The 12,553-nt window shown below is 45.3% G+C and overlaps 1 protein-coding gene across 3 annotated transcripts in view; it reads right to left on the reverse strand.

Moving 5' to 3' along the window:
• The window catches only part of PLXNA2 (plexin A2), a 315,878-nt gene extending 306,268 nt beyond the window's left edge, over nucleotides 1–9,610 (reverse strand). The window contains exon 1 of one of the 3 annotated variants that reach the window (XR_003852108.1): nucleotides 9,308–9,610. The gene's annotated coding sequence lies outside the window, so the exon portion shown is untranslated. The remainder of the gene's footprint in view (nucleotides 1–9,307) is intronic. The other 2 variants (XM_029572653.1, XM_029572655.1) reach the window with 2 other exon arrangements.
• Between the last annotated feature and the right edge of the window lie 2,943 nt (nucleotides 9,611–12,553).

The following is a 12,553-nucleotide window of genomic DNA, read 5'->3' on the forward strand; positions in this document are numbered from 1 at the left end:
CAATGAGCCTGGAAGGCTGGGGTATTTATTTTGGTGCGTTACCTTAAACAAAAGCGGATGCATAAACATTAGGAAATTTCCCCTCTGTGCATTTCCTCGGAGATGAAAATAATTTTTTAAAAAGCATTTTTTTTTAAATTTAATAAAGCAGAATGAGTTAGTAGCTGTGAGTAGAGCCTGTAAAGGCACGAGACCTCCCAAATTCATCAGTTTGATTCAGCAGCACTCTGGCAGCGGCGAGCAAGTAAGGAGCTCTGCCACCCAGTTGGGTGAAGGGGGCAACTGACTGCATCAGAACTGGAACAGCCACGTGCCTTGCTTCGAAAGATTGAGAATACCTGGCGCTGGCTCAGAGTTGTGTGCAGCCCAGTCCTGGTGCCTTCTTGATACCCTTTAAGCCACAGTTCACTGATCTGCTCTCCTAAATGAGAAAGATTAGTACTGTTACAAAGTCACTGCTATTTTACCTCAAACACATTGCTTAGGCACTCGACCCTGCTACCTCTCCACAGATGCATGTCAAGAACACTCAGTCCTTCTGCAAAGACACCACTATTTCACATCAACCTCATTACAGGCCTCCTTCTACAACTTCAAAATCTTTTTGTAAAACATTTGCAGCAGGAGCATTCAGCTTTTTTTGCAGGTTACTACTATTTCATGACAAATGTTTTACTTGCAACACATACTCCTACATGTTAACTAAACAGGTCCCCTGGCTGGAGAGGAAAAGAAAAAAAAAAAGAGCAGTGGCAGGTGTGGCATTTCTCCCCCACTATCATGAAAATATTCTGTGCAAGATCCTTCTTCACATTTTTGAAGCAGGCACTCCTGAAGTCCTGGGAGAGCGTGAAAAGCTTCCATATCAGCTGCCATGTCACAAACAATATCCGTGGGCACCCTGCATGAACCAACCAGATCCCACTCCACCTTTGGCATTTGTAACCCTCTTTCCAACATGGCTGCCCTGGCTTAGGGAAAAAAAACCCCCAAAAACTAACACCTTAGCAACAGAATTTGTAGCTGATACAGGGTGCAAATTCTTAACTGTGGTGTGAACTTCTAAACTAGTTTGCAGCCAAACCTCTTTTTCCAGCTTGTGCTTAGCCTAACCCTGACCCAATAAGGATGATTTAACGTCAAACTCTGCACTTCCTAGGTTTCTAAAAGGATCCAATATCGCTTTCCCTGCCCTTCCTGAAAGCCCCGTCCTCCTCTCCATGGCATCTACCCTTATTAATGGGAGAAGAAAGCAGGGCAGGGTGAGGAGGTCAATGTAATATTTACCCAGAGCTCAGCCTTTCACTTTCCTGCAGCAGGAGGCAAGCAGTTCATGCAGGCGATTCACACCGCAGGGCTGTAAAAGCCACAGAGAGTGGAGCAGGGGCAGATGTGGCCCCACACACTATGCAACTTATCCTCTCTTTCATCTTCCAGTTCAATTCCCCTGCAAATGTCTAGCAAAGGTTTGGGTGGAATCTGTTACCTGACAAACTAGATTATCTTTGTCAACTGGTTTTTTGTTTTTGTGCTTAATGTTTATTCAATAATCCTGTACCTTTCTCCGAGTATTCCCGTAGTGAAGCCAGTAACAAATTCTTGTAATAAATAAGCAGAAAAATATTTAGGTTGAATTAGTTTGTGTGTGGAGTGCTCTTGGGACGCAGATTGGGTTAGCTCATAGCTTTGCAGGAAAGACCCTGCTACGGAACCCAAATTCCTCTCCTTTGCAGAGATGGCAGATTTGGTCTCTGGATGAAGTGAGCTTTTATAATGCAAACGGGGGTGGGGGGAGAGCAGGAGGAGGAATGGCTTTTATCTGGCTTTCTGAATGAAAGTTTCACCAAAGGAAAGCAGGATTAAACCTCGGTAGCTAGAGACCTTTATCTCGCTTTCTCTTCACTTCCATTCTACTCCAAAAGAGGCAGAGATTAAACTATGAAGCATCAAAAAGCAAAATCTCTACCTAGGAGGGACCTTTCTAAAGCTCCTTAGCTACCCTTTCAACTGCTGGCTGGAAGAGCAAATGCCACTGGGAAATCAGGCCAATATTTAAGGATTAACCACATATAAATCTGCATATATGCCAACTCTATAAGATATGGCCTAGCAGAAAATAATTTCCGTGCAGTGTACAATCCTTTGGTAAATCAACAGTTCTTCAGTGTTATCTGTACAAATGTGCACCCTTAGGCCAAACCATGCCCTTTCAGCATGCAGATCATTGGTAAGGCAGTCCGTGGATACCACATTGCCCTTCCAAATCTATGCAGCACCAGCATGGATTGCGCGACACTTCCATTTCTAATCAAGGAGCGTGAAGCGTGTTTTTAAGTTGAGGGGAGGGTTGTGCATCCCTGACCTCGCCACCAAACTTCAGGACTTCTTGGTCTGCAACTGCATCAGAATCACCCTGAAAAGCAACAGAGTCCTCATGCCCAGGTTCATCCTCTTCCGAGCTTGGAGGAGGCTGGGCTAGGACAAATAGGAGAACTCGCTACTCTGCACCACAATGAGTTGCAGGTGGTTGACATATGGAATTTTAAGAGGTGGAGTGGGTGAAGGGGAGCATACCACATTATTTCCCAGGCACCCCCTAAATCCAATTTGCATAGGAAGTTCCCTCATTTACTTGCACGAACCCATTAAATGTCCTCTGATCCTGGTTTAGTGCATGAACTAGAGCCACTGCACATAGCCTTAATGTGAAAAATCAACGTAACTCTAGAGACACACAACTTTCATTCATCCTGCAGCCAGGGCTTAAAATGTAAAAGAAAAAACACATTAAATCAAGATGTACCCCCGAAGTACAAAGACCCAGAAGCCATCCAGTTGCAGGAAATGCTACCTGAGGTTAATTTAGTGCACTATGACAGGACTGGAGGAGACATTTGCAGCATAGCTTCCTGGGAATTTGACATGATTAGGGACCATCAGGGGACCACCCACTTCCAGTCAGTTAACATTATAGGCAGGACACTGGTTTCTCATTCTGGTCATTAGTTCTTGGCTGTTTTCTACTCTAGGCCATGTTCTGTTCCACAAGAATAGTTTTAAAAATACCATATATGTAAGGATTAGACAATTCACCTTCAGGCAACTGTAAACCAGGTTATGCATTTAAAAGGATACTAATCTAGCCGGTAACACAGGGAGAGAGTGGAGATTAGACAAAGGGGGATTGAGAGACCTCATTTAGAGGAACAGCAGCAGACATAAATAAGGCCAGATCTTCTACCATACATTGCTCAGTCATGAAACAGTGATAGTGCATGATTATTATGGAATGTATCTCCAAACACTGATTTCTGATAGAAGGAAACAGTCAAGTCCAGGCCAACTTTCTACTGACACATGCCACTGCCCTTTACGCTACTGGACTTAACAAGGATACACAACCACTATGGACCATTTGTAGCCCTTGCTACAAATCTTTGGTTCATAATTGTACCTAGGGTATTTTGTGATTTTCGGGAACCAGAGTAGGCCAATTTTGATATTGATGAGAAAGATACCATTGAAGTATATCAGGAAGAGAGCAGGATACAACTGTCTTAATTTAAGAATGAGTGGCGAGGTAGAGTGTGAACAACTGTAACTGGCTGAAGGTAACTGGGAGGGTAGCCAGAGTTAAAAAATATTTCTCTCATAGATGAGATGGGGTGGTGAATTTTATCCTTCAATTAGTTTGGTTAAACATTACAGCCCCCATAGCTAGTGCCGCCCTCTAGTGGAATGAAAAGGTGTTGCTCTTGATTTTCAGCTAAGAGTTCACATTTGGCTGTGGCGTCTAGCTTCTCACATTGCAACATATTTAATTGTAGATTTCTATTCTGGTTTTCATGACTGGTCGGTCACTTCAAAGTAGATTACAGCTGGATTAGATTAGAATTAGATCAATGGTTCCCAAACCTGTCCTGGATGAACCCAACTGCCTCAGCCAGTCAGGTTTTCAGGATATCCGCAATGAATATGTATGAGATAGATTTGTATGTAACAGAGACTGTGCAATCAAATCTCTCTCATGCACATTCATTGCGAATATCCTGAAAACCCAAGTCGCTGGGGGACCCCAGGGCAGGTTTCTGAACCACTGAATTAGATCATACAGTCGAGATAATTAAGTCAGTATTTCCCAACCCTCTCCTTATCTAGTCGGGTTTTCAGGATTGCCATAATGAATATGCATGAATTAGCATACATTAGGTCCCCAATGCATGCAAAGCTATCTCATGCATATTCATTAAGTCTAGATGGTTAGCTGTGCATCCACAAAAGGGTTTGGAAAGACTGAGTTAAGTCATAAACACGAGGTAGTACAATAACATGATAGTTAAGTCATAGTATAGTAATAAGAAAGAGGTGTTGCTTTAGCATTGCAGTTCAGTCTAGGGTTGGAGCATCATATGTATAGTCCACTGCTTTTTTAGCCAGTCTGTTGGGATCTTGCTTTATTGGCCAAAAAGCCACTTTTTCAGTCGGCAATGAAAGACCATGTAGTCACTAGTGGTTTTTTGACCGGTCAAGTTCCACAGATTGGGTGACGTTCTCTTGAAAGTTATGGTTTAAAAAAGGTTTGGACAAGTTCCTGGAAGAAAAGTCCATAATCCATTATTAAGGTGGAGTTGCAGAAATCCACTTTTATCCCTAAAATAAGCAGCATGGAATCTATCTACCCCTTAGGATCCTGCCAGGTACCTGTGACCTGGATTGGCCACTGTTGGAAACCTTTGGTCTGACCCAGTACAGCAAATCTTATGTTCTTATCATCCTGGAATTTTTGTTGTGGAAGGACTTAAGAGAGGAGTGGTCAAATATTGCTTTTGGTTAGACTGTGAATTTCAGGTGGGGTGGTATCCCCTTACTTTCTATATCAACTAAACAGGACCAATGCCTTTCAGCAGTTTGAACATAAGGGATAGGATTTAGAGGGAAGGAGAAGGGGGCATGTTGGTCTCAGAGTGCCTTGGCAGGACAGGATGAGGATGCTGGTGTAGTCACAGGCCACTGCAAATGGTGTTACATATGCCTCAATGCAAGTCTAAGCCCAGTCAATAAGCTCCTAAAGATCCCTGCTGAGCAAAAACAATATTAAAACTGGTCCAATGTATTAACCAATTGGATGACTCAGAATCCGACCGAACATTCTGTTAGAATAATCAAGGGAACCTAGAAAGAGGAAGAAGATCACAGATTAAGTAAGACCTGTGATGGGAGAAATGGGCAGACCAGGAGGGTCAAGTGGTTCTTTTCTGCTGGCATCTTCTAGGTTTCTAAGCCCAGGATGCTCCACTGAGAACAGACAAGTCAGAGGTAAATATTACATTTTTCTCCCTTCTTCTATTGTCAAATTGTATGTTCTGCCATTCAGAATTGCAGGATTATGATTTCAGCAGTGGCAACTGGCAGAACACAAATCAAGTGCCAGGACAAGTACGATTCCCTCTCCATGCGTCCTTGTCCCCACATCTTTTCCCACCCTTCCTCCTCCACCTTCCCACTACCCTTTTGTAGCTGTGGATTCTAATGTACTTTTCCTGATGCAATTTAACCACTGCATCCACTGGATTTCAGATGCATGGGAGTGTCCTGCAGTTAACTATTTCCATGAATGTTCTTGGTAATAACCATGAGCTATCCTAGCTGTACTTGGCTCTGCATCTGAAGTGATGGACTGGGGTATACGATATCTCTGGCTATGGATAGGAACAGCTGCTCTGTGAAGGGTTTAAACTAGATGTGGAGACAGCTGGGTGATGGTGCAACCATGGGAGTAAAGAAGTGTCCTGTTCTCTTACAAAAAACATTTAGATTAAAAAAAAATTAAACAATCCCAATGACAACTTCTATAAAATAAATATTTAATATAATCTCCAGAAGGCACCATTCTATGTCTGCCACTTCTTTTCCAGCTTCCAACTTTCTCACTCTGCTGCTTGTGGAGGTGGCTTACGTAAGAAACATTAGTAGTGCCATGCTGGTTCAGATGAAAAGGTCCATCAAGCCCAGCATCCCGTCTCCGATTGGCCAATCCAAGTCACAAGATCCAATCCTTCTTGTTCATAACCAGGGATAAGCAGTGGCGTCCCCAAGTCTACATGGCTAATAATGGTTTATGGACGTTTCCTGCAGGAACTTGTCTAAACCCTTTTAAAACCCAGCTATGCAAACTGCTTTCATCATATCCTCTGGCAACAGATTCCACAATTTAATCGTGCACTGAATGAAAAAAACCCTCTAATTTGTTTTAAAAGTGCTACCTATCGGCTTCATGGAGTGTCTGCTAGGGGACACAAGATTTTATAGACCCCTATCATATCCCCTCTCTCAGCCGTCTCTTCTCCAAGCAGAAGAGTCCTAACCTCTTTAGCCTTTCCTCAAAGGGGAGCCCTTCCATCCCCTTTATCATTTGGTTGCCCTTCTCTGTACTTTCCCAGTTCTGCTGTGCCATTTTTGGGATGCGGCGACCAGAAATGTACACAGTACAGATAAAGAGGCTTTATTACATCCTTTGATTTATTTTCCATTCCTTTCCTTATAACATTCTATTTGCTTTTTTGACTGCTGCTACACAATGAGCCAAGGATTTCAGAGTATTGTCCACAGTGACTGCAGGATTCTTTTGCAGGTGCTGATATCTGAAAGGCTACGGTAAGGAAAGGGAACCTTTAAAAAAAAAAAAAAAAAAAGAGGATGGCTGAACTACAGCAAGAGCGGCATGTTAAGGGCAGTCATGGTCCCAGCAGATATGAACTTATTATCCAGATATTTTTTAATGAGTAATGTAGACTATTATGACATTAGAGACCACATGGGTCATCAAATCAGCCCATCTTCCCTCCCTACTGCAATACCCCAGACTTCATCTGCTCTCTGTTTTATATTCACACTCCCACCACTGAGAATCCTCTGTGCTGGTCACAGGCTTTACTTCTCCCCCCCTCCCAGCTAAGGATCCTCTGTGCTGGTCCCAGGCTTTCTTGAATTCCGATATTGATTTTGCCTCTATCAACTCCACTGGGAGATTACTCCATGTATCTACCACCCTTTGTGTGAAGAAATATTGCCTTCTGTTGCCTTCCTGTATCTCCCATTTAACCATAAACTCAAACAAAATTACAGGCACAATAAGAGTGCTATCTACTCATTGATAAAAACTACAATGTACAGTGAGACTGAGGAGAATCAACCAACAAAACCAGAATTAAGGAAGCAGTGAAAATGTCAAAAGGCACCTCTCTCCTCTCCCTTTTCACGACTCGTCAGAAGCTGAGTCACTAACTGGCAGATTCTGGGGAAGACTTAAAGGCCTGACCTTCTGACAAGCCACAGGGTCTGCAGGTGGTCTCAGGACACAATGGAGCAGAATTCAGTTTTGCAGTGAGCCCCTATAAATTCGCAGGTGTAAGGAAGGACAGGCTGTACAGGAGTCTGGCTGGTGCCAGATATGAAAGAGACTGGAATGGAACCTTGTTAAATTCACTGGCTCATGCATTTCCCATCCCTACCCACTCAGAAACCACATGAGAATGAAAAGAGGTAGCCGGCAGACTACCCCCTACTGTTGGAACACCAAAGCAGGCCAAAGCACAAACCTCCACATCTCAAATCCTACAGGTTCATGTTTGGCATCTCCATTCATCTGCTTCACAAAGCAATTTATCACATTCAAGTACAATTTGCAGAGGAGAACTAAGAAGCAGCGGGGCAACTGACGTCATCTTCTCTCTGCTATCACATCCCTGATTAAATCTGCATTTGCAATCCAGACAACCCAGTTTCCCTCACATGCAAAATCTAAGCATCCAGCACCAGAGCTTTGGGTCTATGGAAGACCATCTTCATAGACACTATAATGAGGAAAGAGGAGGGAGCTGGGAGACAAGGCAGGTCCAAAGGCTTTCATCTTCACATAAGAACATAAGAAACTGGACCGGACTAAGGGTCCATCAAGCCCAGCATCCTGTTACCAACAGAGGCCAAACCAGGATACGGTCCTGTCTGCTTGCAGATTCTAAGTAGTTACTTCTTAGAAATGCACAAAACTCATTAAGGTCTGGGCAAGAATTTTGAGAGGGACCTGTGACAAATAAACTTACCCCAAACTCATGCTACTATAAAGCAGATACAAAGATCCTCAACTATTCCTAAGGCTCTTTTCTTGCCAGAAGAACAGGCAAGGTAATATGAAACAGCATAAACATTCAAAATAGAACTATTAACATATTTAAACTTGTCAAACCCTCCCTGTATGCCAGAAACCTACTCTAGTTTATTTAGTTGAAAAATAAGATGGCATTGCGAACATTAAGGTCTAGACTTTGCAGAACTCTGACAAGAATTAGAAACCATAACCTCATAAGGAAAACAAGTTACTAAAATTGAATATCCTTAGGATCAGATTTTTTGAAATGTGTTTGTTTTTTCCATAGGAAGGTGAAGACTGGGTTTTGAAAAAAAAAATAATAATAATAATCAGACTGACTGTTCTTACACAAAGAATCACTTGCATGTGAAGGCTACGGCAAATACCAAGCATTCATCAACTCGTCCACAGCATCAACAAAATCTGTCCTTGGCTGGACAGTGGAATACCAGCTTTCAGCCAGGCAGATTAAGCTAACATTAGGAGACAGCTATATCTGCAAGAAAGACAAACTCCATCGCCTCTGTCAGATTCATTGCACTGACCTGCCCAAACATCATTCAAAAAACCATGAGCGGCTGCTGAATGAAGGCAATCCAAGCCCTGCTGCCCCTCCAAAAGTATCCCGCTTTTTTATATCCACTCTCCCCTTTCCTGTATACCTGCCTCTACTTTTTGCTACCCGGAACACCACATTGGAAGCAGCAAAATTATTATTATTTTCACAACTAGCAAAGTGATTTTTTTTTTTTTTTTGCAAGAGATGCTTTCTGGTTTCTCCTTGAGCCATTATTCATCTGAAAGGGTCCCGTAAAAGGGAGCAGGAGACAGAGTGAGCGAGGCTGTCTGATTTACGGTGTCTGCTAAATCAGATCCACAGAGCTAGAGGAGGAGGAGGAAGAAAGAACAGAAAAAAAAGGGGGCTGGGGGGGGAGAGAAACCCAGAAACGGTTCCCTGCCTTCCGTAACAGTGCGAGTTTCACCGGAATTATTTTATGCTTAGAAGTGCGATATTCTCGCGTCATTTTCTTCCTGAAGTATCCACAGGAGCAGGACTAGCCCGAAATTGCAGGGATAAAAGCACATTTTCAGCAAAGCCAAAAAGGAGCCGCCAACCGAGGCGTGCGTTAGCCGCGTGCGCGGAATCTCGCCGCTTACCTCCACGGAGGCTGCGGGGCGCCCCTGCCTGCACTGCCCGCGCAGCCGCTCGCTCGCTCCTCCTTCGCAGGGATCCAGCGCTGCGATCGCCCCCGTGCCGGCAGCGGCCTCGGCTGCGCGCTCTCCCTCGCTCTGCACTGCCGCTGCTACCGCCCCCTCCTCCTCGCCAGCACCGCGCGGCTCATTAACAAACAGCCACGGGGACGGCGGCGCTTAACTCCTTCCTGGCCGGGGAGGGGGCTGGGGAGCTGCCGCTCCTGCCGGCCAGCGGGTTTCTTTAAAAGGCTGGCGAACGGAGAGGGGGGCTTTTTAGTGAAAATGCAGAGGGGGGAAAGGGGGACAATGAAGGGGGAGGGGCGTTTGCCAATCTCTTCCCATTTGGCAGTCTCTCTCCGCTGCAGCCCTCCATGGGGGGGGGGGGGGGGGGGGAGGGGAATCCCATAAATGATCCCTTAATTATGCCCCCGGCTAGGAAGCCCTTCCGTGAGCGGACAGAGCGCGGCTGCTGCTGTTTGCACACAGCCTGGGTTTATAGCCTCCTCTCCTCGCCTGCATTTGATTTTTTATTGATGTCTAATAGACTCAGAACTGGGAAGCAAGCTTCAGCTAATTATAGCAGGCATGGCTAAGGGCTGGGACCGTCTCTGCTCTTTTTTTTATGGATGCCAGGGTCACGCGCGGGGCAGGGTACGAGCAATGCCCTCCGGGAGTTCAGCCTTTAATAAAACAAAGACGATCTTAATGGAAGTGGGCTGCAGGCTCAGCACCGAACCGCCTGCTCGTCAGACACCACTGCAGCTTTTGCATGTCATCAGCTGAAACCTCCCCCTGCAGGAGGAGGCCAAAATGCCCAAGAACCGTGGGAAGCCCAGCCAGCACTGGACGCATGCAGGGCACCTGACACCCAGAGGGTTGGGAATTGCTAAATGCCATAAAGTGTTGCTCAGCCCCTCGTACTAATGCAAAACGCATTGCTGACCTTAGGGGGCTGCAGACTTACACAGAAGCCAACACCTTATGCAAGAGTGAAAATGTGGCCTCTCCCCCATCCACTTTGGTGTGCCCGCACAGCACACCCTGTGCAAGGGGCACTTTTGTAGTTCTGCAAGCCCAGGCTAACATTGCTGGCAGAAAAAGACCAAATGGTCCATCCAGTCTCCCATCAAGCTTCCCATGGCAGCAACTGCCATTCTGTGCAGGTTACCCCTAAGTGTCAGCCAAGGGCAGCCAATGCCGCTCCATGCAGGTTACCCCTGTGTCTTCTGTTAAGGGCACTAACTGCCGCTCCGTGCAGGTTACCCCCATGTCTTCTGTTAAGATTAGTAGACTTGCAAGCAAGACCACACAACTGTCAAACCCATAACAAAATTACTGCAACATTTCTATGTGGTGAGAAGCCTTCCTGATGCTCTTGGTCTTGGCTGTAGCTTTATCCCCAGTGTCAGAGTAACATAGAAACATAGAAATGACGGCAGAAGAAGACCAAATGGCCCATCCAGTCTGCCCAGCAAGCTTCACACTTCTTTTTTTCTCATACTTATCTGTTACTCTTGGCTCTTAGTAACCCTTTGGTTCTATTTCCCTTCCACCCCCACCATTAATGCAAGGAGCAGTGTTGGAGCTGCATCTAAGTGTAATATATAGCTTAATTAGTTAGGGGAAGTAACCGCCGCAATAAGCAAGCTACACCCATGCCCATTTGTCTACCCAGACTATGCGACTCAGTCCCTGTTGGTTGTTGAGATCCACTTTTCTTCATTTCCCCCCGACGTTGAAGCAGAGAGCTATGCTGGATATGCACGCAGTATCAGACTTTCTCCCCTGCCGTAAAAGCAGCGAGCTATGCTGGATATGCACGTAGTATCAGACTTTCTCCCCTGCCATAGAAGCAGAGAGCGTTGCTGGATATGCACGTAGTATCAGACTTTCTCTCCTGCCGTAGAAGCAGAGAGCTTTGCTGGATATGCACGTAGTATCAGACTTTCTCCCCTGCCGTTGAAGCAGAGAGCTATGCTGGATATGCACGTAGTATCAGACTTTCTCCCCTGCCGTTGAAGCAGAGAGCTATGCTGGTTATGCATTGAAAGTGAAGTATCAAGCTTATTTGGTTTGGGATAGTAACCACCGTAACAAGCAAGCTACTCCCCCGCTTTTTGTGAATGCAAATCTTTTTTCACATTCCTCTTGCCGTTGAAGCTTGGAGCAATGTTGGAATCGCATTAATCGTGTGTATGTTTATTGAATAAGGGTATTATTCTCCAGGTAGTAGCCGTCATTCCCGCGAGCCACCTGCTCTTCATTCACGTCCTCTAGACTTTATGGATCCACAGTGTTTATCCCACGCTCCTTTGAAGTCCTTCACACTTCTGGTCTTCACCACTTCCTCTGGAAGGGCATTCCAGGCATCCACCACCCTCTCCATGAAGAAATACTTCCTGACATTAGTTCTGAGTCTTCCTCCTTGGAGCTTCAAATCATGACCCCGGGTTCTGCTGATTTTTTTCTGACGGAAAAGGTTTGACGTTGTCTTTGGATCGTTGAAACCTTTCAAGTATCTGAAAGTCTGTATCATATCACCTCTGCTCCTCCTTTCCTCCAGGGTGTACATATTTAGATTCTTCAATCTCTCCTCATAAGTCATTCGATGAAGACCCTCCACCTTTTTGGTCACCCTTCTCTGGACCGCCTCCATCCTGTCTCTGGCCCTTCGGAGATACGGTCTCCAGAACTGAACACAGTACTCCAGTTGAGGCCTCACCAAGGATGTGTACAAGGGGATAATCACTTCCCTTTTCTTACTCGATATTCATCTCTCTTGCAGCCCAGCATTCTTCTGGCTTTAGCTATCGCCTTGTCACATTGTTTCGCCAACTTCAGATCATTAGACACTATCACCCCAAGGTCTCTCTCCTGCTCCGTGCACATCAGCCCTTCTCCCCCCATCGAATACAGCTCATTTGGATTTCCATACCCCATATGCATGACTCTGCACTTCTTGGCATTGAATCTCAGCTGCCATGTCTTTGACCACTCTTCTAGCTTCCTTCCCGTCTCATTCTCTCCACTCCTTCCGGCGTGTCCACTCTATTGCAGATTTTAGTGTCATCCGCAAAAAGACAAACCTTACCCTCTATCCCTTCTGCAATGTCACTCACAAAGATATTGAACAGGACCGGTCCCAACACCGACCCCTGCTGCACTCTGCTCAACACTGCTCTCTCTTCAGAGTAAGTTCTATTAACCATC

The sequence above is a fragment of the Rhinatrema bivittatum genome, chromosome 12 (genome assembly GCF_901001135.1).
Source record: "Rhinatrema bivittatum chromosome 12, aRhiBiv1.1, whole genome shotgun sequence".
Classification (NCBI taxonomy): domain Eukaryota; kingdom Metazoa; phylum Chordata; class Amphibia; order Gymnophiona; family Rhinatrematidae; genus Rhinatrema; species Rhinatrema bivittatum.